General features: G+C 54.5%; 2 long non-coding RNA genes across 2 annotated transcripts; both read left to right on the top strand.

Moving 5' to 3' along the window:
• Positions 1-649: 649 nt before the first annotated feature.
• LOC121103093 lies at positions 650-22,777 on the top strand. Its single transcript, XR_005835242.1, has 3 exons — positions 650-3,655; positions 5,732-5,801; positions 22,167-22,777. It is a non-coding gene; the product is annotated as an uncharacterized LOC121103093 (long non-coding RNA).
• Positions 22,778-22,912: 135 nt separating this feature from the next.
• Positions 22,913-25,431, top strand: LOC121103052. The gene is made up of 2 exons (XR_005835168.1): positions 22,913-23,181; positions 25,224-25,431. It is a non-coding gene; the product is annotated as an uncharacterized LOC121103052 (long non-coding RNA).
• Positions 25,432-25,694: the final 263 nt, after the last annotated feature.

Below are 25,694 nucleotides of genomic sequence, written 5' to 3' on the forward strand. Positions count from 1 at the left end.
TAGCGTTCGTATTTCTTCTTGCACTTCCTACAATTTCTGCGGGATGACTTGCTGCTGGTTTGTCCGGTGCCCAGAGAGCCTGACTCTTCTCTCATCTTCATCTCACTCCGTGCTTAGAGTCTCTAGTTCTGTCTTGTCCTCTATCAAGCTCACAGCCCCCACTTGCTTTTTGTTTACATTTGCTTGGTGTAGCTTTCCCGTTCTTTTATTTGAAGGTTTCCAAATGACTGTTTTAGGTGTGGTTTCTGTTTGAGAGCTGGGTTTTGTTCTGTGATCCATTCGGAAACGCCTTTTAAAAATGACCTCTATTTTTAATTGTGATAAAATACCCATTACATTTGCCGCCCTAACCATTTGTAAATACACAGTTCAGTGGTAGCACGTACATTCCCATCGTGCAAGGAGACCTCCAGAACGCTGTTTGTTTTTGTGTCCGGCTTCTTTCACTCGGCACAATGTCCTCCACGTTCATCCACATTGTAACAGGTGTCAGAATTTCTTTCCTTTTTAAGGCTGAATAGTGTTCCATTTTTTTTTTTAAAGATTTTATTTATTTATGTGACAGAGAGACAGCCAGCGAGAGAGGGAACACAGCAGGGGGAGTGGGAGAGGAAGAAGCAGGCTCACAGCGGAGGAGCCCGATGTGGGACTCGATCCCGGTACGCCGGGATCACGCCCTGAGCCGAAGGCAGACGCTTTAACGACTGCGCTACCCAGGCGCCCCTGAATAGTGTTCCATTATGTGTACATATGAAACTCCTTTTCTTTTAGGAGGTGGCCTAAACTCCTTCACATGTATTGATAATCCTGAAATGTTTAGTAGACGTCTACACTCTTTTTTTTTTTTAATTTTTGCATGCAGTATTAACACTAGGTGGTTGCGTGTCTGAACCCTTAGCAGATGAGGGGCTCGATGTTAGGTTGAGGAGAGGGGTTACTTCTGCACAGAGGAGGCTCGCTGCTTGTCGAATGAGCAAAGTGGCAACCCCTGTCTCCCATAGTCCTCGGTTCTGGTCTTTGTTTTAATCCGTCACGTGCTGCAAGGTCAGCTCAAGCTGAGACGTAGCTTTCATCATGCTGCTCTTCTGCTGCACCCTGCAGTGGCTCCCGGTGGCCTACCGAGTTGTGTGTGGACCTCACCCGACGTCCAGTGACGTCTGCCATCTCAGCCTCTGCCTCTCTTCAGTTGTGATACGCCTCCCACAACTACCCTAAGGCAATTGGTGCTTAAGCTCGATGCTATTATTACCTTTTCTGAATTTGGGTGCTGCTCCCCCCCGCCCCCCGCCCCATGTCTTGGCTTAGGCTGTTTGCCTGCTAGGCGCTCCCTTAGATCGCTGCCCCACCCAATAGGCAAAACTTGTCTAGCCTTCCCAGCTCTTTTTGGTCCCACATCCTTGCACTAACTCATTCATTTCTTTATCTTGACGTTTCTCCTGATCCCTGAACGTGTGCCCATTGACCTGCATATGCCTCAAGCACCCCAAACTCAGCCAGCCCCCTCTGGAATACATGTCCCTGCCAGGCCAGTCTCTCTCCTGCGATGCCTCTTGGGAATGCCTCGCTGTCCACCCAGGTGCCAAGCCAAGACACTGGGAGCCGCCTGCGCCTCTCCGTCCCTCACACTCTCATCCAGGAGGTCACCAAGTCCCGTCGGTTCTACCTTCAAAGGGCTCTCCTTTCTGGACACATCCTCGAGTGGTACGTACCAGGGAACAGAAGTGTCACATGTTTCAGGCTGGCCCCGCCTGTGTCTCTGGCCTTCCTCAGAGGCAGACCACCACCAGCACTGGATAAGCCTTGTGTGAATCCCTGGAAAGAAGAGTTCCCCGCTCTCTTCATCTTTGCATCCCCTGCCTAGCACAGCTCAGAGCAGCTGCTGGGGAAGTGTTTGTCCAACCCTGGCCTTGAATACCAAGGATGTCAATTTACATCAATAACCCAAAGCTTCCCTAATTACTCTCACCTGCTTGCTCAGACCTCCAACCTCATCTGCTGAGTTGGCCTCCAAAATTTCTGGGCATCTCAAGGCTGCCTCCCATGGTGTCCATGATCATTGGCATTCACCCTGCCCCTCTCCTGTCCAGGGTCCCCTTCGCTGGCATCTGCGGCCACGAATGCCACCTGGAGCTTCACCTTTGCTCCCACTGGGAGTGTCCGTGTCCGTGACTGGAGTGCCTGAGCAAGCTAGGTGGGGTCCTGAAGAGCAGGGTGCCATGGCCCTGGGTGGCAGGGTGCATGTGCCTTCTCTCCCTACCAGGCTCTAGCCTCAGCCCAAATTACCCCCCACTTGGTGATAATAATAATAATAATAGTGGCTAACAGTCCTGGACCTTTCCTGGGTGTCAGGCAGCTCTAGGAAGCTAGTTACTATTTTGCTCATTTTACACAGGACGAAAGTGAAGCACAGCGAGGGGTAAAGTGTTCAGAGGCGCACAGGACCAGAGGAAGACACGAAATGCAGGGGGGCCTGGTGTCTGACCCCCAGCCAGGCAGCCTCCGGAAGTTCTTTCAGCAAAGAGACCGGAGGGGCCCCGTGAGGTGTGGGAGTGGCCAAGGAGCTCTGGGTCCTGTCCCAGCTTTGCCCTTGCTACCCAAAGTAAAGGTCACTGCCTTTCCCCATGGGTACAGTGAGGGGCTCGCACAAGATCAGTGGTTTCCAACTGGGCTGGTCCCTGACAACATTTTCACCCATTTGGGGCAGAATAAGTAAAATACAGGGATGTTCCAAATGTTTTTGTAAAATTAAATTTATTTCACTTAAAGGACTTTTCTATTATTGTTAGATCTTGCTCTTCCTATTTTCACTGTTGGGGTTGGTTAAAATGTTCTTTCTATTCTAGAATGAGAAGAAGTTGGTGATTCTAGAAAAAAAAATTCCCATTTAGAAAGATAAACAGTCACCCTCTGTTGGTCACCTCCGTTTTTTGGGGGGTTGTTGTTGTTTTTAACTTTACAGATGCACGACTCCCAAAGTCTGGTAGCTATGGGACCTCACGCCTACTCCTAGCACTGCCGTCCTGAGGCTGTCATCCAAGGGACGCTGGAGCTGTAACCAGGGAGCGAGGCAGCGGAGGGAAGCAGTCTGACCCGTGTGGGTGTCGGGGACCCAGTGGGTGAGCAGGCGGTGGGGTTGGAAACAGGACAATAGTCAATCAGGAGGGTTCAGAGACCCACAAGGAGGAGGGATGGGTAGGGAGAGGTGAGTCAGAGAGAGGAGAGAGAGACAGAGACAAACAGGGAGGTAGAGACAGATGCACAAAGGCCAGAGGGAGGGAGAAAGAGGCAGAATCAGAGAGACAAAGACACACACACACACACTCATGTGCACACACACGTACAAGCACAGAGTCAGCAGGTAGTGACAGATGAGAGACACAGATAGTCAGAAATGGAAGGAAACAGAGGGTGAGAGTGAGACTGTCATCCCGAAGAGACTTTCCAAGACGCCCAGAGAGAGAGAGAGAGACACTGAGATAGAGACAGAGACACAGAAGGAGATAAACACACGCGAAGAGAGAAAGCGGCAGAAATCCAGGGAGAGAAACACAGTTGAGAGAGAGGAAGAAAGGAAGGAAAGAGAAAAGAGAGAGAGAACAGAAAACCGGAAAGAGGCACATGTAGACAGAACGGAGACGGCGTGAGGCAGAAGGAGGTGAGGGGGGCGATGGAGGCTGCGAGCTGGTGGTGGCTGCAGGGCCCCAGGATCGGCGGGGCCGCGTGGGCAGGGCGTGGGTGGAGGAAGAGGCAGCAGCAGCCCGGGCCAGGGCTGCAGGGACCAGATAAGGACGCCTGCCAAAGGAAAGCGGGGAAGGAAAGACGTTTACAAATCCCCCCGGGGGAGAAAGCCGGGGAGGCTGCCCCAGGCCCAGAGAACAATGGGTACTTGACTTCAGTGGGTCATTAATGAGACAATTAATGGAAAGAGTAACAGAGGCCTCCCCAGGGAGAACTTGGAGGGTGGATAAGTGGAATTATTGTGGAGGGCGGTTCTAAAGGGGGGGAGCCTGTCCCCACACTCCCAGATGTCCAGCATGCCAGCGGTAGATTCCTGGCCTGGGGCTTGGGGCCTCCCTCAGCTCCCCGACACATGCCCGGTGCTCCCTGGACCCCTGCCAGCCCCCAGATGCACCCCCCGCTTTTCCTATCCCCATGCTTTGCTGCCGCTGCTTCCTCTCCCTGGAATGCCATCCCTGGATGATCTTCCATCCATGGAAACCCTACCCACTGCAGGGGTAGATACGCATGGTGCGTCCGTGGGCTGCCATGGTGAGCCCCAGCCATGTGCTTGAATGAGAAGAGAGCCCCGAGACATAATGGGCAGTGGAAAAAGCAAGCAGAGTCGTAGCTACAGTGCGACACCCCTTACGTAAACTGGAATGACACAAACACAAAGTAATTAAAACGATGATTCCTGACTCTATTTTGCATTATAAATTCATTTTTTGAAAGGGAGAGTTGTGAAATTCATTACACAAATTCATACTGGAGATTGCCACTGCCAATGGAAGAACTTAAGGTACCCAAAAGTCATCTCGTATATGTGGATCGAAATGAAAACTTGACCAAGTGTTGATTTGGGGTTGCGAAAATAGGAGTGGTTATTCCTTTGTTTTCTGGTTTTGTTTTATTTATTTATTTTCCAGAGAGACAAAGAGGGACACATCTTAGCTATCCTTCAGCCCAGCTCAACGCCACTTCCTACAGGAAGCCTTCCAGGAATCCATCCACCAGTCAGATGTGGTCTCCCTTTTCCCTAGTTTCAGTCTCTCAGGGCTCAAAGCACTTTCTCTCTTGTGTTTCCCTTTGTGATGTTCATGGACTGTCTTCCCTACTGGATAGGAGCCCCCGGAGGACAGAGACCTCCAGCACAGGGCTGGCACAGAGGCAGTGCCCAGGGGTGTCTGTGAGACTGGACTTAGCTCTCCCGTCCACCACTGTAGGAGGCAAACCGCCAAGGCTCTGATGACTTCTTAGATCCAATACCCATAATCAGTTTTGGGGAGAGAGGAGTGGGCTCCTGAAATTCGAAGCATTCCTTCCAGAATGGGGATCTGCGGAGCGGCAGCCGCTACTCAAAACTGTTTAGGAGGTCTTGTTTGATGTGACCAGGAAATCACCTGATCTAGTTAGCCAGCACCATTGCCAGCAAAGCCTGAAGCTAGAGTCCCAGGGGCGTCCCGTCTCTCCCCTCGCTAGTGAGGTAGAGGTAATTAGCTTCCGCCCACCCAAATCTACCTGTTAAAAGAATCTGTGGATTCCACTGGCCGCCGGTGAATCCTATTTGCTGGTAAAATGAGGCTACTGTAGAGACCAAAGGAAGAAGAGGGGCCGAGTCCTTGCCCACCCACCCAGGCAGGCATGGCCCAACCCTATCCACGGCCCCCATCTCCGGAGCATTTAGTCCATGCTCTGCCCCAAGCTACCGTATCTAATTTGATTCTCAAAGACCCCCTGTGTTACCAGTGAGGACGAGTCTAAACAACTCGCTCGGGGTCACAGGATGGCCCTAAGTGTTGGAACTGGGACTCCAGTCTGACCTGTTACGTGGAGGGTGCGTCCTGGTGTGGGCAGTGGGGACGCATAGCTCTCCCTACTTCTAGGCAGTTCCCCCTCCCCCGATTGTTTGTTTTTGAAGGTAGTTTCCTGGAATTCCATGGTACAGCGGGTCTAGTGTGGGCAGCAGCTCAGAAGGATCCTTGTGTGCCAGTCTAAACCCTTACCTCCCCAGGAAGGAGCCGGTTGCTGGGCAGAGACCGAGGCGCAGAGAGGGACCAGCTCATTCATTCACAGCAGAACAAGTGAGTAGCAGGGCCGGGCCCTGAGGTCCAATGTCCTGACTGCGGCAGGCCCCCCTGGCCGCCCATATAGCAGGGCGGACTTCACCTCGGGACTCTCCATCCACTGGGCTTTGTGGTGTCATAATGCCTTCGTGGGACATAGAACTACAGAGTTTGGGGGACAGGGAGGAAACTGAGAGATCATCTCTTGTTTGACTCTCTCTTTGTAGTGATGAGGAATTTAAGGCCTAAAGAAGGCAAATGACTCACAAGGCCGTTTGATGTCAGGAAGTCCAGGCTAAAGAAAGCAGCCTCATGAGCCACAGAATCCCTTGGATTCTCAGAAGCTACTGACTCCAAGTTTAGAACCCGTTTTAATAATAGGTAACCTGGTAGGCAAACCCAGAGCCTACTGGAAACTATAGATAAGAATGCAGGGAAGAGCGGTTTGCACTCAGTTGTCTGCTGAATGCTGAATGCGTGCCCCCATGAATGAATGAATGAATGAATGAATGAATGAATGAATCGCTGCTTCCCACCTGGTTCCATCTCTTGCTGCCAGATTCATCATCTTAAAATAGCCTTTGTCATGACAGGGCCTTGCTCAAAGGCCCCTGAGATCTCGCCATCACCAGGGTAACCAAGCAGCCTCCAAACCAGTCTCATTCCTCCATAGCTGGCCCCTCTGACCCGTTCTCCATATGGCGACAAAATGCAAATCACGCTGCTCCCCCTCAGAGGCTCCCGGTCACCTCCAGGAAAAGCCCCTTATTCTTACCGCAGGTTCTCAACTGCAAGGTTTCTTTCCATCCCCATCTCACAGCAGGCTCTCCCTTGCTCTGGCTCTGACTTCCGTCAGGTCCCTGCAGACCCTGGTCACTTCAGGGACTACACTTGCCATTCCCTCTGCCTGGGGCACTCCAGACCCCACCCTGCCTGGCTAGCTCCTGTCCATCCTGTAGATCTCCACCTCATTTTCCTGCTTCCTGGCAGCCTTCCCTGACCGCCCCGGCTTGGGTTCCTGCAGCCCCTGGACTGAAGCAGTCCCCCGGTGTCCCATTCGGTTATACGTAAAGGACCTCAGTGTCTGCTGCCTGCCCAGACTGTGAGCTCCAAGGGGCAGGGACTGCCTTACTGTCACGCACTGTGCACTCCACAAGTGTTTGCTGAGAGATTGAGTACTTACGTTTGGCTGCCCGCTGAAATTGACTTATTCATTCACCTTTTATTGAGCGTCTACTGACTGTCAAGCCCGGTTCTCCACACTCCACAGTGGTGAACCGACTATGGTAAAGTCCCTGCCCTCGCGGAGCTCACAGTCTACTCGGAAGAGGCAGATATTAAACAGATGAAGGAATAACAACGCGAGGCAGAGCTAAGTGCTACGAAGGAAAACAAAGCAGGGCTGAGGGGTGGAGCATTGTGTGTCTGTTTGGTGGGAGTTGCCAATGTAGAGGGAGCGGTCAGGGAATGCTTCACGGAGGAGGTGACATTTCCGTGATGAGCCAGGGCTCCCGAGAAACACAGACCCGCTCCCCCACTTGGGCTGACTGGGCCCTAGGGGTGTCCAGGGGTGACAGTCCCAGAGACCCAAGCCCTCCCTCCCTTCCAAGGCAGGAGCAAGGAACCCAGACAGGGCTTCCGGCCAGGCTTCTGGCGGGTGCGAACGCCCGAAGCTGCTCTTCACAACAGCCGTGATTGGGCTTGAATACGTGGCAAGAGGCGGCGATTGCTTTGTGCACGGAGGACTCGACTGATTGTGGCCTGGCGATTGGCACCCACAGACCGTGGCCGCCAGGCTTTACCTCGCACCCCCAGCGCCGCGGCGGGCCGTGCGCAGCGCGCCAGCCCAATCTCGCCTCCTATATTCAGAGTTGATTAGACGCTATTTCTGCCTGGATTTTCAGAAGGCTCAAGAGCTTTTTTAATCACTACAGTGGCTCATTACGGTTTTGCAGTGACACTCATGTCCTTCAGTTCTCTTCTCAGATTAGATTCTATAGTCAGATGAATATTGGATGATTTCATTACATACAAATGCAATCAACAGTTTTGCATAAATTTCTTCTCTTTTCTTGAGTTTCAATTGACCCCAGCACCCATGGTGGCAGGCACGATCCACATGCAAATGAGCTGGGTTTGCAGCCGCAGAGGGGCCCGGAGGAGGCGGGCACTTGCACCAGCCCAGGGAGGGAGCACGCCTTGATTGCTCAGGCTTTGGGAACGGGGCCCTGGCAGAGGGGGTGCCGCCCAGGGGGCAGCCTCCACGGCCAAAGCAGGGCATCTCCGTGCAGGACGATGTCCCTGCAGGTGAACCGGACACAGGGATGTTCAGAGTCGGGCAGGCCTTCGGGGCAGAGAATGGAATGTCGAGTTACAACCCGGGCGGCTAGGGGTGTGTGCAGGACGCCTGGGACAGTGGCTCCTTAGCAACTGGTGTGGCCGCAGTTCAATATTTTAACAACCGCTAGGGCCTCAGCAGAGTGTTCCTGCTGAATGTTAGCTCTGCCCCAACGGATGCAATTGTTTTTATTATTATTGCCTTTGTAGTCCTCCTGTGGGCTTGAGCTGCAGCCAGCAAAACTCAAAAGCTAGCCAAGGCAGGTGGGAAAGTTTGGAGCCTGGGCAGCGGCCCTTCACCACTTTCTTGATTCCTTGCACTCTTTTTTGGGTGGGGAGGCAGGATGTTCTCAGAATCGGGCCTCAGAAAGCCCCTGATCCCTCATGTATCTGGCGACGATATCCTTTCCACCACATTCCTGTGGAGAGGTATAGCTGCTCTAGCTTGTTCTCCCCTGGGGATGAGGAGCTCCCTCCCTGCAATGAGCCTCTGCCAGCTTCCTCAGCTCCTTGCTGACCAGGTGCTGTCCACAAGCATGAGCCCTCCCAGCCCTGAACCTGTGCTCCCTCATGACACCCCCTGAGGCCAGCATTTGGGACCGTGCCCTGCCGAGCCGCCTTTCCTACAGCTGGTCTTCTCAATTCCTGCAGCTTTTCCCAGGAGGTAGCCTCCAGCCTCCCATATGGGTCCGTCCTCCACATGCTCCTGGGGAAGTTCACAGTCCAGCTCTGGACTCAGTACCAGGCACGAGGCTGGCGGGTAATGTGGGGAGTAAGCTGTGTGTGGTCAGGAGCCCAGGCCTGAAGGCTGTGCACGTCACAGTGGGCGCTGGGAGGAGAGGACCAGGGTGGGGACATTAGCCCTGAGGATCCTCCACGACGGGGGTCTGTGCATCCCAGACCTCGTTTCTTGCGGGTGGTTCTTTATTACAGGTCCCCGTGTAGGCAGAGTGGACGATCAGGGACTCAGAGAGAGACACGCGGATGCACGAGTAGTCAGGGACCCATCAGGGATGTGACCCAAGCTGCAGTCATCATCATGGACACGACGGAAGCCTGAGGTGGACAGAGCCGCGGCCGCAGCCCTGGGCATACATGGGACACCTCCGTGCCACCACAGCCCCAGGCGCAGGCCCAGGCCGATCTCTGCCCTCAGCTCCCCAGGTTGGGGTTACGGAGATCCAGGAATCCGAACTGAAGCAGGGGTGCACAGTACTGCTCCCGTGTTGCTGGTGGGACCACTCAGTCCAGAGAGGGCAAGGTGGGGCTAGGAGCCACACAGCATTGATGCCAGAGCCCCCTCCGCAGCCCCTGAGGACCATTCTGCTTTCTGCTGCTTCTCGGCCTCCCCAGGCTCCTCTTTCTGTTTGCACCTCTATGTGCTTTTTCCCTCTCCCCTGTCTGTCTCTGTCTCTATCCCTGAGTCTGTCTCTGTCTGTCTGGCCCTTGCTCTCCCCCGTCCCCCCACCCCCACCCCGTCCCCGGTGACTGACTGCTGGTTCTCTCTGCCAGGCCGCAGCTGCTCTTTGCTCTCAGCCACCTGAGTTAGCAGAGCTGGCCTCTGGCTGGTCGATCTGAGACCACAGGGCTGCTTCCCTCAGAGCTGTGGCCCCTGGAAGGAGGAGGGGGCGCTGGGGGTTGGCTTCTGAACCCTTCCTGCAGTGGTCAGCATTGGGCCATTCATTTTCCCGTCCTGCTCAAGGAGAGCAGGAAGTAGCCATCACAGACCTATTCTCACACTGACCTGGGAAAGAGGGGCTGGGAGGTGGGGGTGGGCAGGGTGGAAGAGGACTCCTGTTGACTCCTCAAGGAGACTGGGATCCTCCCAACAAGGCCCCATCATGGAGCTGGGTTCAAATCCCCACACGGAAGCTCCCCTCCTGCACATCCTCCCAGTAGAACCCGTTCCCCCAGTCCAATCAAAATCTCGTCCCCAGCCCCTTGCCACCTCCTCTCCTTTCCCTGCAGAGCTCTCGCTCACCCAGGCACAGAATACTGCTTTCCAACCCTGGGCCTCGGCACCTGCAGGGCAAAGAGGGAAAACCTGGGCTCCAGAGGCTGGTGGGTCTTTGCCACATGCTAGCTGGGTCATCTCAGGAAAGTGACATAACCTCTCTGAGCCCAGTTTCCTCCTCTGAAAAATGCAGATACCACTCCTTCCCTTGCAAGGCTGGCATGAGGACTGAGTAAGGTAAGTTACGTCAAAGTACCTGGTACAGAACTGGGCACGAAGTGGACATCTGGTAAAGCATTTGTTGTGAATGAACAAAAGGAGTGAAGAGGGAATGAATAGTAGAATTTAGACATGCATAAGTGGGGCAGCGAGAAGGAATGCCTGGTGTCCCAAATGGCACAAGCAAGGACATGCAGGTTAGAAATCTTGGAGAGAGAACAGGGAGCCAGGAGTGCTTAGTACAAAGGCAAAACCCAGAATCCTAAGGGGAAGTCTTAGGAGATGAGGTGAGAGAGACCTGGCAGGCTCAGAGCCAGGCTCAGGGCTGGGTTTTGCTTTGTTTTAATTGACCATTCCTTGTAGCAGGGAAGGGAATGATGAGAGGACAGGAATGTACTGAACGTCGGCCGTGCACAGGCCGCTGGGAGTAGCTGTGGCAACAGATCCCAGGAGCAGAGGGCCCACACAGAGGCATTGTGCGAGCACCGTCTCATCTCACCTTCACAGCGACCCTGTAAGAGAGGTGCCATTTTTATTATTTCTATGTTGCAGATGAGAACATTGAGGTCTGGAGAAGTAAAATGATTTTCCTAGGTCAAATCCAGCCAGGATTTGAACCCTCATCTAGTCTGGCTCCAAAGCTGGTTGTCAGTCCTCTTCCAAAGGGAGGACCCCCACAATCTACCTGCTGTGAGTAAATAGCTTAAAATACTTGGTTAGTGAAGGAGAGTGAAGAAGGCCTGGTCGGAGGGCTCAAATATCAGGAAGCGAGAAGCTTGGCTCAGATGGATCAGGGAAGGCTTCCCAGAGGGAGCTGGGCACAGATGCCAAGAACGGGCAGAGGAGGCAGAGGTGAGGTCGAGGCAGCCCTGCTGGGAGTGGAGGGGGGGGCTGTCACCCCGGGTGACACCGGGGTACCATGTCTCTGCTACCGGGCAGCCTGGGGTGAGGGCTCTTAACCTGGATCTACTCTTTACTGGGGTCGCATTCCTCGGCCCCACCTGGCCCAGCTTATGCTTCCTTCTTGCCAAGAGTGGGAAGGCCAGGTTTCTGGGGACTGCAGCCCTGAGCCCACGTCCCTCCTTGTGACTCTCTGGCTGAGGGACTTTGGCCAAGACAGCTCCCTTTTCCGGCCCGTGCACTCCCCACCTGTGAAATGGGGCTAACGATGTTCACAAGCTGGCACAGCTGAAGGTCAGAGGTCAGCAGAGCTTGCACCGGGCCGATTCAGAGCACGTGCGCGCTGAGCGATGTCAGCTCTCCCTCCCTTGCGCAGGACCCCTTTGTGCCTCGGGGCAGGCTCAGACCCCCATTTCACAGCATAAGAAGCAAAAAGACAGGACGTGTGCTGCTGCAGTCAGACTCTGAAATCAGACTGCCTGACCCCATCTTGCTGTGTGACCTCGAGCAATTCACTTCGACTCACTCTGCACAGTCTTCTCGTCTGTGAGCTGAAGATTTAGTATAAGCCCGGAGTCCCTTATCGAAACCCTGCGAAGTCAGATGGTCTCAGAGCTTTTCCGAGAATAAAGTCTAATAGAGAACATAACCCGTACACTTTACCACCTCCCAGTGGGGTCTGGGGCATTTCTTATAATCAAATTCATATTTTTTTCTCAACAAAACATGAATATTCACACCAGGCAGGGAAATGAGCAAAAATAGCTTTTGCTTGGTTCAAGTCACTTTGGCACTGCACAATTTGGCACCAAACCTATGTAAAACCTTTTGGTCGTCGAAGCTTTTAGGATTTCAGTATTGTGGGGAAGGGATCTGGGGTATTTGCCTCACGTGTGGGGCTGAGTTAGGACACATGGGGCATTCAGAACCATGCCTGGCACACAGCACTACTTAAGATGTTCCCACGTGCTATGCGAGGGGGTCCCTCCAGAGCCCCCCCTCAGCCCCTGGGTCCTCAGGCTGAAGCGCCTGCAATTTTAAGCAAGGCCCTTTATGATCGGGGCCCTGGCGACCTCCATCCTCCGTCTTCCCTCTGCCCCGCACACCCGAAACTTGAACTTCATTATCTTTCTCCAGGTCCTCACGTGCACCAGGCTTGTTCTCTCTGCAGGCTATCGTACTTGCACGGTGTTTCCTGCCTGAAATACCTCCAACCCCAACCCCCCTCCCCTTTCTTTAAGTTTATTTATTTAAGTAATCTCTACACCCAAAGTGGGGCATGAACCCACGACCCGAGATCAAGAGTCACATGCTCTCCTGACTGCGCCAGCCAGGCGCACGCCATCCTCCCCCGCCCCCACACACACCTTTTAAAGTTTATTTCTTAGTAAATCTCTACACCCAACATGGGGCTCGAACTCATGACCCTGAGATGAAGAGTGGCAGGCCAGGTGCCCCAGGCCAATCCCCTTTCTTTTTTTTTTTTTTTTTTAAGATTTTATTTATTTATTTGACAGAGAGAGAGGCAGGGAGAGAGGGAACACAAGCAGGGGGAGTGGGAGAGGGAGAAGCAGGCTTCCCGCTGAGGAAGGAGGGGAGGCAGAGGGAGAAGCAGACTCCCCCCACCCCCAGCAGGGAGCCCAATGCGGGACTCGATCCCAGGATCTGGGGATCATGACCTGAGCCGAAGGCAGACACTTTATGACTGAGCCACCCAGGTGCCCCCAATACCCTTTCTTAACTCTGTGTCATTCTGTAGGTCTCCAGTCCTCCCCTGAGCATAAACCAAGTGCTGGGAAACCTGCCTGGCTTCCCCCAGACTGTGGCCACATGCACAGTCAGTGTTGAATGAGCGGATGGTCTCACCCATCAATGTCTTTGCCATTAGCTCAGGAATTGGACACATGTTTGTTGAATGAATACATGAAACAAGGAAGATCGCTCTCCCATTTGGACCCCGGGCGAGGAGTCTTAGAATGCTCTTCCCTCCGTCTCTCTTCAAATTCCTTAAGTGATTTTTTGGAAAAGGGTCCTAGTCCTTGCAGGGGAGCCAGGAGGGGGGCTTCCAGGATTGCAGGGCCTGGGGGAGGGGCTTCAGTACATTAGGCAGAAACTTCTTGTCCTGGGTTGGGAGAGGCCTCTGGGGTCTGGGGAGCAGGGGGTGGAGCGAAGGCGGCCTCCAGCACTCCGGAGCGATTGCTATAAAATAAACTCCATAATCAGGTAAATGCAGTTGCGCTGGGGGATGGTTCCCGTGCAGCTGCGGCCGGCCGGGCGGAGGGGACCTGTCTAATCTCAAAGTAATGAAAACGTGGGTCCAATTACGACGGAGGGCCGAGGCTTGGGCCATGGCCGGAGTTTGGGAGCTGGGCCCCTGGCAGCGGAATTAGAACATTTAAGCTGTCAGGCTGAATCCGGGAGAGGCCTGATTACCTGGTCCGCGAAGGGGCCGCTTTGGTTTGGTGTCGACTATAATTTCCTGGCCGCCAGCCGTGAAGCCACGGGCCACCTTCTCTCCCCTGCGATGGGGGTCCGGGCCCTGTCTCTCTGACCTCCCCCCGCCCTACACTGGCCCAGAGGGCCTGACCCGGGCCTCCCAAGCCACCCACGTGGGGCAGGAAGGCGAACAGGTACATGAGTGACACGGCTGGTTACGTGTAATATGTGGACGGAGGTTAAGGGTAGTGTACGCTGGCCACGTGTGAACGGCACGTACGTAGGAGGTCTATGTGTACCCGTGTAAGGATATGCTGAGTGTGTGTAATGATGTAAGACCTGTGTCCACGTGCATCATGTGCTGCCGGCTTAGCAGTAAGGTGTGCGAGCGAGTCAGACGCTTGGGCTCTGAGCACAGGGTATCTGCATGTGGACATGCGGCGCGTGCACAGAGTGTGTGTGCACAGTTGTGTGTGCCGGTCTGTAAGGGCCACGAGAGCAGGGATCAAGTGTGCTGTGCCCCCAGCACCTCGATGGTTGCCTGGCTGGGTGGATGGGTATTGATTATATAAATGGTGAATGAACTCCTATCTATACCATGGGAGCTGTGTGACGCGTGTATACGGAGTCTGCACGGCATGTGCTCTGTGCGTGTGTGTGCGTGTGTGGGGGCGTTTCCGCTGTGTAATATGCAAGCATGTGCCGTGGAATACTTCACGGGCCTGGACGGTGTGATCACACAGATCTGGGCTTGAGGCTTGCCTCCTCCACTTACAGACTGTATGACCTCAGGCACGTCCTTCAACTTCTCTGAGCCTGATTTTTCTCCTCTACAAAATGGATATTAATATTCCCAGGTAGTATTTACTGAGCACTTACTATGCACCTGGTCTTGTCCTCTGTGCTTCTCATGCATTATTATCTTACTGACTTCTCACAATAACCTTTGAAGTAAGGACGGCTGTTGCCCCCACTTTACAGACGGGGAACCTGAAGCTCTCAGAGGTGAGAGAGTGGGGTAGCCAGGATTCAAACCCAGGCATTCCGATCGCAGTGTGAGCTTTGAACGGCTAGGCTAAATAGGTCGTACCTGTCGCATAGAGTTTCCTTAACGATTGCATGAAATAATCCAGGTTAAGCGCTTGTGCCTGTGCTGCCCGTACTAAGTACTCTGTAAAAGTTATTGCGATGATTCGCGCAGGGTACGGGTACACGGGATGCATAAAATAGGTACAAGGGAATATGGGAAATGTGCATATAGTATGGACGAGCGAGAGAGGCACGTGCGGGTGTGTTTGTGGGTGTGTAGAGTGTGGCCATCCATTTACTCAAGGCTCATGGTATGTGTACTTGGGTATATGAGTATGTCATCTATGTTACATTATGGGCACAAACGTATTATGATGTACTATATTGACAAGTGTCGTATGAAATGAGAGGTATGTGACATGTGGGCCTGACGCAGGGCTCGGTACACGTGAGTTGAAGAATACATGGAAATGGGGGTGATGGTAGATACCTGAGAACCAGGCACGGGCATCGGTGTGCACACTTGCGCGTGCATGGAGGTGATGCCACGTATACCGCACACACACAATGCATTGCGTGGGGGCTGGTAGGCGCTGGTGGACGGGAAGGGCGGACGCGTGTATGTGGAGACACACTGATGTACACGTGTATATGTGTAATGCGTCTAGTCGGGGGCGCAGTGCATATCCTTTTGAGAGGTACGTGTTTGTGATTCGTGTCCGGTGTGTCTTTGCTCAAATGTCCCCTCAGTTAAAATATCCGTAACCACCCTATTTAAAACAGACCTAATATCCCCTATCGGTCAGGCCCTTCTTTATTTTTGCCTAAAAAAGTATCACTTTGAAATTACTGTGGGATGCAGGAATTTAGGGTGTTGTTTTCCCCCTCACTAGAATGTCAGCTTCGGGAGGCCCAGGGCTTTGCTAACTTTTGTTCACTGCTGAACCCCCAGCGCCTCGCGGGGGGCCGGGCACGCTGGAGATGGCCAGCCACAAGCGAGTCACTAAGTGGATGTCCGCGCCCCCGCGGTGCAGCCCGGTGGGGACGTGCGCGGGACGGAGCCGCGACCTGGGCGCGGAGCACACCAGGCGGCCGAGCCCTAGCGGCGGCCCGGCCACCCCCGGCGAGTGTGCGCCCGCAGCCCTGCGCTCGGGGCACGTGTCGTCGCCGCACGCGCGGCGGGGCCAGCGCGGCTCCCCTCCGCCCCTGCCCGCGGCCCTCCCCGGGCCCTGCCGTGTACCGGGGCGCGACCCCGCGTCCCGCGGCGCGGTCGGCCCGGGCTCCGGCCCATTTCCCGGCGGCCGCAGGGCGGGGAGCGGGAGCGGGGCCGCGGCCGAGCCGGGCGGCAGGAAGCGGCGCATTGTTCGCGGGCCGCGGCCCGGGGCAGGGAGTTCCCGGCCCCCGCACGGACATAAAAGGAGAAAGCAGCGCCCGCGGAGCGGCCGGCCGGCTGGCGGCCCCGCGCTCCGCTGACCCCGGCATCCGCTCCGGGCCCGCGGCCCGGGAAGGAGGAGCGCGCCCCGCCCCTGCGGCCCGTCAGCCCGGGTTCGAATCCCGGCTCGCCGCCTCCTGAGCCTGCCTTGCCTCCGTGTCGATCAACACCCGCCGCTGGAAGCCCAGCTCCGTTCCCGCCCCCTCCCGTTCGTTGGCCCCGCTAGAAACCCAACCTTGTGCCGCAGTCCCTGGAGAAGAAAAGACACGTTAGTGAAACTCAGGTTGCCCCGGGGGGAAGTGCTTTACCCTATAAAGGAAAACTCACCAGTGTAGCTTGGGCGACACCCCCTTGTGCAAATGGGGCTGCGCGTGTCGGGAGCCCGAAGAAGACCCTCTTCAGGGTGGAGCTTTGCGGGCACCAGTGTGGATGGGGAAACTGAGGGCTGGAAGGGGAAAGACTTGCTCAAGGTCATCAGTCACGAAAACCGTATCAGGCAGACGTTCCAAATCCAGAGTCTTTCTCCCGGTGCTTAGAAGTATGGCCGTTTTTGTGATTGCTGTTGACAGTAAATGGGATCCAACGAACACCGCTACTGGTGTGTATCTTTTCAAACCCGCTTTAGGCTCGTTACTCATTTGACCGTCACATCCCCTCTGGAGGGGGTAATGCGTTAACCGAGGCCCAGAGGCCCAGAGCCTTGCCCAAGCAAGTGGGGAAGGTTGGAGGTGGGGTGGCATGCCCCTGGTCTGCTTTATCTGTTAATCCCAGCACCTCTGGCACCATAATCTTGGGTGGAGATGCATTTGCAGGAGGGTTAAGATCTAATCAACACAGGAAAAAGTAAGGGATTAGCAGCCCCACCCCATTCCAGCCCACCCCAGCCCAGCCCGCAGAACTGAGCTTTGCCCTCCAGACTTGGACTGTACTCTTGCCTCGTTGGGAAGGAAAAGGTGGAATTGTCACCATTTCCACAGGAGCCCAGAGAGGTTAAGTGACTTGCACCAGGTCACACAGTAAAATGGCTAATGGCTATAAAGCAGAGGCTCTCCACCGCAGCCAGACCTCTCCTTCCAGGGAGAACCCCCTCCCTGAATCCTTAAATCTGGGGGGACCTGTCCCGGGGTGCTTTCACCACTGGGCCAGGAGATTCTGATTACGGAGAAGCGGCCTTCCCTCCACCCCTGCCCCCGCCCAGCCCTGGAACCCTACACCGGGGGTAATTGAGATCAGATGCGGCTGTGACCCAAGGAATGCTCCCCAGGAACCTGGAAGCATTTATTGTCTGGAAGAGAATCCAGGGCCCACTCTAGGCTGCCCTCCCTCCCTGGCTGTCTCCTCCCCAGGCGGCTAAAGGTGGATAGGGGCCCTGAGGAGCCTCTGGTGCTGCCCGGGGGTTACTGCAGCCGGCCTTGATGAATACAACTGCTGAAAGCGCCTTCCTGGCTTCCTCCTTCCTGGGGATATGGTTACAGGGGGCCAGACTTCCTGCCCAGCCTGCCCAACTTTGCGGTGTGGATCTGCAGGCTCTCCCGGCAGGCAGGCAGCTCCGCCCCCCACCCCCAGCTGGGACACTGGAGGGCCCCAACTCATTCAGAGTGCAGCTCAAATGTCACCTCCTCAGGGAGGCCCTCCCTGACCACCCTATAGGAGCTAGCCCACCTACTGGCAGTCTCTCCCTCCCACTCTGTTTAATTTTCTTCCTATCCCTTATCTCTAGCTGGTTGCCTTGTTTGTTTTCTTATAATAATGTTTATTTCCTGCCTCCGAGAATGTGAGCTGTGTGAGGGCAGGGACTTGGTCTTGTTCATTGCGGTATCCCAGGGCCTAGAACTGTGCCTGGCGCATAGTAGGAGCTCAGTAAATACCGACGGATGAACAAAGCAAGAATGAGCCCCACCTTTGGCCTCTGAACTTGGAACTTGACCTTGAATCTCTTCTCGGAGCTGAGATTTACTATCCCTGATCTCCACCCTCTGGTTTGTCTGGGATCCTCCACTCTGATTCCACATCTTTGGTATAAAACTCCAATTTCTGATGCTCACCCTCCTGCCTGGATTGTATTGCCTCAGGCTCTTGTCTGGGCCCTCATGGCTGACCTCTGACCTCGCATCTTTGATCCTCTCCCCAGGCTCTGCCTTGGGACATTGGGCAAGTCTCTCGTCCTTCCTGAGCCAGCAAACTTCTTTAAACGAAAGGTTATACAACAAAACCTATGACGTACTATATGTTGGCTAGCTGAACATAATGAAAAATAAAAAATAATAAAATTAAAAAATACAGGAAAAAAAAAAAAGAAAGCTTATATGGGAAGCCCAGCATATGAGACAGGTAAAAAGGTCAAAGGGCAGGAAGGGGACCTGACCCCCGAGTGCCTAGTTTCCCGTGTCCCCAACACATCTTTGCAGATCCCTATAGCTTTGGAGAATAGAGCTTGAAAACCCCAGAGTCGATGATTTCTCCATCTCTCTTAGCTTTGTAATTCCACAATGCCCTGACTTAGATGTCTAATCTACCGGGACCATTTACTTGTCCATCAGACATTCATGGGCCACAGTTGTGTGCTAGCTTGCCCTCATCCCTGCTCTCCAATGCCTTGTGTCTAACTTCTGCTCTCCTTTCCTCATTCAACAAAAAGTCCAGGAGCGTGGCTCACGTGCCCGGGTCATGAGATTTCAGAGAACATGGGCAGGGCTGCCACTGGCCAATACGGTAACTTCGTGCAACTTAAGGAAAAGTCACTGTCTTTCGGGCAGATGCAGCCTTGCGGGACCCAGCTTGACCAGCAGACAGTGCCCTTGAATGAAGAAAAAAATGCCTGTGTTCTTGGCAGACAAAACCCCACGTTTGGGTGTGGGCTGATCGGGGTTTCAGACCCCTTGTGTAGCGCATAAACTTCACGGGGGGCCCCACGGGTGTGCGATCTGTCTGTGTTTGGTTGAATGATCGACTATCATCATCTTTTCATTTTAAGTAATTTTTGAAGAAGAGGTTGCACGTTTTCATTTTGCACTGGACCCCACAAATGACGTAGCTAGCCTGATCCTATACAGAGTCCTGGCTAGATAATAGCAGCCAGCATTATGGGGGGAGGGGGCGGGTATGGAAGCAAAAACCCAAGAAAGACAAACTATTTGCTAGTGTGGCTTGGGGAGGCCTGGTGGGCAGAGCTAGTCTGCCAGCTCCCAGCTGTGTGAGGCTGGACTATTCTACTATGGGGGACTCGGGCATGGTCCCCACCTGGAGGTGCTCAGGAGCAGGGAGAGATGTGTGTGCGCGTGCACTGAACATGAAATCCTCAGAGCCAGAGGAAGTGCTGTTGGCTCGTTGGAAGTGCCTAGCCGCGGCAGGTGCTTGGTGACTGAAGTGTGGGGCAGCGCGGAGGATGGAGGGACTTTCCACCAGGGGCTTTGGAGGAGCCTTCCCAGAGGCAACCTGACATTAAGGGATGAAGAAGGCTTGAATCAGAGGGGAGGAAAGGTGCGTTCCCGAGGGCAAGTCCGGCCTGGGCTGAAAGACTAGAAGGGCGTGGTCTGGGTGGGAGAAGGCATGGAGAGGTGGGGAGTGAAGGACCTTGAATGCCGAGGTGAGGGGTCTGGACTTCATCCTCTGTTGGGTTTGGGAGGGTCCTCCACTCCAACTAGAGCACATCAGTATGACTCTGTGTTCTGTGTCATATATGAGGCACTTGGGATGTTGTAAAAGAAAAAAAAGAAAGGCAATTGCCTCTAAACTATGTTTGAAAGCCACAGCTATTAGAGGTGGAAAGCCAGAGAAGCAGCTCAAAGTCCCCCCCCCCGCCAGCTTCTGGCTCCCCTGCAGGGCTTGTGCTCTTTATAGGGGAGAAGCTGGGCAGGTGCTGGCTCTGGATCCCAAGGAGTCTCTAGAACCCAAGTCTCCCGTCTCCTAGATCAGGGGCGGAGTCTTTGCATGCTGCACGTGCAGGAACTCACATTTACAGGCCCCTGGGTGAGGCCCTTTGCCCACTTTCAGAGGTCTCCCCAGTGTGTCTGCCCTGCCTCTGGGAGATGCTCCTTTCTTCCTCCTTCAGCGGGCCTTTCTGGGAAAAGGTGGCCTATGCTGCCACCTGGTGGCAACGCTGAGGTAGGGGCGGTACCGCCTCCCTGCTGTGAAGCTATGGGGCTGTCCTGGTCCAGACAAAGCGTCCTGTGCCCTGGGGTGGGGGCAGCCCTGGCCTTCAGGACTCTGGGACCATTAATGATGGTATAGTCTACCCCAAATCTATTCTTCCTCTGTCTTACCCCATGTCAAGGACTTAGCACCCTAATTGTCAAGTCCAGAAGCCTGGGTGTCACCGTTGGCTCCTCCCACTCCCTTATTCCCTAAGTCCAGTCTGTCCTCAAGTCCTGTCAAGTCTGCCTTTCCGGTAGACTTGGAATGTGTCCACTGCTCTCCATCACCAAGACCAAAGCTCAGGTCCCACCAGCACTGTCCCCCCCGCCCACCCCCCACGCCCAGTCCTCTGCAGTAGCCACATTTGGTCTTCTCCCCACTCGTTTTCATGCTTCACCCAGAAGGATCTCGCTGAAACCTGCAGCTACTCATGTCACTCCCTGCTCGAAAACACCAAGGACTTCCCACTGGCCCCAGGACAAAGTTCAGCTTCTTTACCAGGGAACCCCTCTGGGAATTCTCCCCTGCAAACTCTCACGCGTCCCCCCTCAGTCTCCCCTAGTTGGGCAGTACAGCACGGTGGTGACAGGCGTAGACTGCGGTGGGCCTGGCTGCCTGCTTTTGAATTTCACCTTTACCCGCCGTGCCCCCTCAGTCAGGTTGCTTAACTCAGTTTCCCAATCTGTGAACCAGGACTGATGGCAATAATACCTACTCCAGAGGGTTGTTGTGGGGATTAAACGCACGACCGTGGGAGGAGTTGCAGTGACGTGGGGCCAACGACAGGTTGGGGAGCACGGTCTGTGCACGAGACTGTCCTCACTTCTGACACTAGGTGCGAGTTTGGGAGGTGCTTCAAATCATTTGCTGAAAGACTCACAAAACTCACTGGAAGCCCTTATGCTCACAGTTATGATTTACTGCAGGGAAAGGGTAGAGATTAGGATCAGCCAGGGGAGGAGATACACGGGCCAGGGTCACGCAAGTCCCACGGCTGGTGGTGGCTGAGGCAGGACTTGACCTTGGAGAAACTCCCAAAGGGAGCACGCGGTCGGGGAAGGTGTGCAGCTTGCCCGCCTCTGAGGCGCCATCGGGCAGAGGAAGGTTCTGGAGGCAGCAGCAGAGAAGCCAGGGAAGCAGATTTCGGTTTTGTGTGTCCAAGGACCTTCCAAGAATGAAGGCTGCCTGGTGGTGGGGGTGGGGGTTGGGGAGTGGGCTCCAGCCCTTCAAGGTCTGCCGCAAGGACAGGGACCTGTCTGGAGGTCCAGGCAGGGCTGAGAGTGGGTAGAAGCAGGGGCAGGCCGCCCTTCCTGCCTCCCCCAGGCTCTGCTGGGCCCACGGTGGCAGTGGGGAGAGAGGGGTTGGGGGAAAGGGGAAGGAAAAGGCGGAGGCCAGCAGAAAAGCAGCAGGAGGAGCGAAGGAGGGCCCGGCCTTCCCAAGGCCTGTGCAGGGAGTTGGGATTCAAGCTTCCCTGTGTGTTCTGAGGAACAGGGCACTCCATGGTTGGGACAGTTCACTTGGGGAGGAAACTACTTGAATTTGGCCTCTTGGGCAGATGGGGCAGGCTTGGGGCCCAAAAAGTACCCCAGCCCGAGAACTGAGAGCCTGCTGGGGTTGGAGCTGGGTGTAAGGGCCAGGAGCCTCGGATCCTGGCTCCTTTTCCTGCTACCTATCCTTGGTCAGTCTCCTCACCTCTCTGGGCCACAGTCTCCCAACCTGTTCAACGGAGGTTTGGGCCCAAGGATCTGAGGCCCCTTCTACAGAGAGGCGGGCAGCCAGGGGCTTAGAGAAGGGGGAAGGGTACCGGAGGTCAGGCCACGGCTGGTCCCAGTGGTGTCTGTCCAAGGCCTAGGAACCAGTTCCCTCCCCTCCCCAAGTTCTCCTCTGCCCACCACACTGACCACAGTCTTCTCTTCTCCTTTTCTATTTTCGGACCTTCTAGGGTTCTGAGGAAGCCCAGGCTGGCGCCAGCGCAGGAACTCCACGCTGCGGACGGCGAAAGCTCCAGACCTAGTTAGAAGTGCAGAGTCACGGGCTTCGCAGGAGGTCGCGGGGGCCTCCCCTCTGGGCTGGACAAGAGCCCTTTCTCGGGCCTGGCTCTGGCCCAGCCCCACCTGGGGTTCTGGTTCCTGCCGGAGGCCGGAGTGGCCAGGAGGCTGGTGCTGCCGGGTGGGGTTGGGGAGGAACGCATTCCTGGCGCTTGGCTGCCCGAAGGCTCACCTTCATGAAGCCCCAGACAGGCCTGGGGCCGTGCCTGGCCGGGCAGGGAGCCTGCAGCCAAGGGCTCGGTGGCTGGGCTCTGCTCCAGTCCGACTAAAACCTCGGCCCTGCCCCTCACTGTAGCAGGCTCTGTTGCATGAGGCCAAAGCCCGGCTTCGTCCTCTCCCCCAGGCCTTCGACGGCCTCCTGCGTACACTCTCAGAATTGTCAGGAAGGGTCGGGGTCTGTGGTGAATGACCGTCACCCAAAGGGCACCCAGAAGGTTTCTTGTCTCCTTTCTTCCCTACCCACCACCCCTGCCTGCTGCCCCCGCCCCCTGCGATAATATGTGTTACTATGAGACAGACGGAAAGACAGACAGAGAGACAGGGAAGTGCTGCTCTGAGATGGTGTGAAAAGCAGCTAATTCCCGTGTTCATGCAGGTGGGTTCTGGGGGCAGGTGCCACGGTCCTTCCGTCTATCTCCCAGCCAGTCTGGTACCCAGACCTTCCTCCTGTGACTTCAGAGTCTGAGGTCTCTAGGCGACAGTGTCTTGTTCTTGCTCCACTAACTCTAAACGAGCCCCCTGCAGTCTCTGGGGCTCCAGTTCCTCATCCATGACAAGATGATTGGCCTGCCCTCCTTTCCAGCTCTGTGGACACAACTGTGATTTCCTGAGTGGGGAAGCCACTTGAGCTCCGGGTTCAGCAGCCTCGGAGTGGCTCGCAGACGGCCTGGGATGACTGCTGCTCCCTTGGTACGGAGAAGGTGGAGGGGATGAGGGATGGAGACATTTGTGTTTGGGAGAAAGAGCTCCCCAGCCAAGGCACAGAACATGAAGCAGTTTGTGCCAGAAATAGAGACAGAGATGGAGAGGGACAGAGTCAGCAAGGGGGAGTTAGCAGCAAGAGAGATACCGAAAGAGGAAGAGGGTGTTTCAGACAGAGATGAAGAGATAGGGCCACCCACAGACGGAGGCAGAGATAACGGGGGGGGGGGGACACACAGAGAGAGTGAGAAACAGAGATACAGAGATATAGAGACCAAGATTGAGAGATAAAGACAGGAACAGGGCAGCCATAAAGGATTAGAAAGAGATAAGAGATCTAGGAGGGTGGGCAGGAAAGCCAGAGGCAGAGCATTCTGCTTCCTGGGGGGTCAAGCCAGATCCTGCCGTTGCCCACACTGTGCCCAGGTCTGGTGGTCACTCTTCTGACCTTTGGATATCTTCTGGGACTGGAACCCTGAGGCTCTCCAATCTAAATGTCCTCCAGACGTCATGCCCCTGGGGGTAATGTGTGCAGAGATGAGAACCCTCACACACTTGGGGCGTCTGAGGCTTCATGGCCCCAAGGGTTCATTAAAGGGTAGGGATTAAATGGTGGGGAATCAGAGATGACTGAAGGTTACCAGCAAGAGATGAGGTTAGGGTTGGGAGAAGAGCAAGAAGGTGGCAAGTCCAAAGGAAAAAAAATTCCCCATCTTTCTTTAAATGAGGCATTAATTTTGTGCCTGACTATTTAGGGAATGATAGGAAATTGGGTAGTGGGGTGAGGGTTGGAATGCAGGTCGTAAGTGTTGGAAAGTAGGAGGAGATACAAAGAGAGAAAAACTGAGCTGGGCAATATGGGTTAGTTGAGCTGCATTAGTTTGGTTGGGCTGAGCGTGGTTGGTGTGGGTGGAGTAGAGTTGTGTTAGATCATGTGGGGGGGTGAGGTGAAGACAATTCAGTTTGATTAGATTGAATGGAAGCTGGGTTTGCGTTTGGTTGAGTGGAGCAGAGCTGAGCTGGTTTGCCTTGAATTGAACTTAGACTTAAGCCGAGTTGCGTTGTGTTGAGTGGAGTGGAGTTTGATTGAATTGGGGTAGGCGGGATTTGGTGGGGTAAGTGGAAGTAAGTTGAGTTGGGTTGATGAGTTGAATTTAGGAGAATTGTGGTGGGTTGAGTTGAGTTGAATTAAGTTGGGTTGGTCTGGATAAGAAAGGTAAAAGACTCCAAGAAGACAGGAGTAAGGAGGAGCCCACATCCAGCGTAATCCAAATTATGTTGCCAGGGAAGGAAAATGAAGTGAGATACCAAGGACAGACCTGGTGAGGGGAGATAAGCCAGGCTGGTTTACAGACTTTAGCATTTGGGAATTGGGATCCTCTTAGGGATCTGGGCAGGGGGGCCTTGCAAGGAGATTCCCCAGGGCTCCTTCCCCACTCTTTGTCTTCTGTTCCTCTGAGGCTCACCTCCCCAGCTGAGAGCTCTGTTGAGAGCAGAAGTCTCCAGCAGCCGGCTTGGAAGTTGGCCCAGATATCATCTCATGACAGTTTGTAGGACGGGTGGTGTGGAATTGAAAAATCACAGAGCAGTGAGGCCACTCCTGTGCTCTGGCTTCGAGATGCCTCGAGGAGAGAGAGCCCACTGCTGCCCCGAGGGGGGGCTGGGGGAGGGGAGCAGGTCTGGGGACTCTGGGCACCTGTAAAGCTAGCGCCCCTCTCCCACTGTGGGCAGGCAGCTGACCAGTCCTCACTCACCACCCAGTTCTTTCCTGTGGTCTTGTGGTCCTGGCCACATGGCTGGGCTGCTTTCCTCCCAAACCCTTGAGTCACACACACACACACACACACACACCCCTCACAGAGCCCTGGGCAGCCCAGTGAGAGAGCCTCATGTTGGATGAAGGGGACTATGGTCCTTTGTGGCTGTGGGGTCAGGACAACCCGTCCCTTTCCAGGTGCTCTGAGAGGTTGGAGTCCCGGCAGCTCCTTTGTGGGCTCCTTCATTCTTGGCTTACAAATGCATATTTGCAGGGGAACCCAGAGTCTGAAATTCCAGAGGCAGCTGAACAACCAGAAGACCCTGGCTGTGTCACCTCATCTCTCTGAGCCTGGGTTTCCTGTAAAGTGTGCATAACGTTCCCTCGCAGGGCAATGGAAGCAGTCCAAGAAGATAACAAACTCACAGTGTTTGTAAACCGTGAACTCCTGATTGTGTGTGTGTGTATAAAAGATAGTCATTCATTTATTATTTTTTTGGCTCGTTTGTTTAAGAAAAACTGATACAGTGCTTATTAAGCATCGGAAAATGTGCCAAGCATTTTATAAGCCTTAACTCATTTAATCCTCATAACAACGCTATGAAGAGGGTACTAATATTGTCCCCATTTTGCAGAGGAGGAAACTGAGGCACAGAGGGGTTAAGTAACTTGCTCAATGCCACAGAGCTGGGATTCACATGTAGTCCTGTTTGACTACAGAGTATTTCATTCATTCATTCACTAA

This window comes from Ursus maritimus, unplaced genomic scaffold (assembly GCF_017311325.1).
Source record: "Ursus maritimus isolate PB19 unplaced genomic scaffold, ASM1731132v1 scaffold_17, whole genome shotgun sequence".
Classification (NCBI taxonomy): domain Eukaryota; kingdom Metazoa; phylum Chordata; class Mammalia; order Carnivora; family Ursidae; genus Ursus; species Ursus maritimus.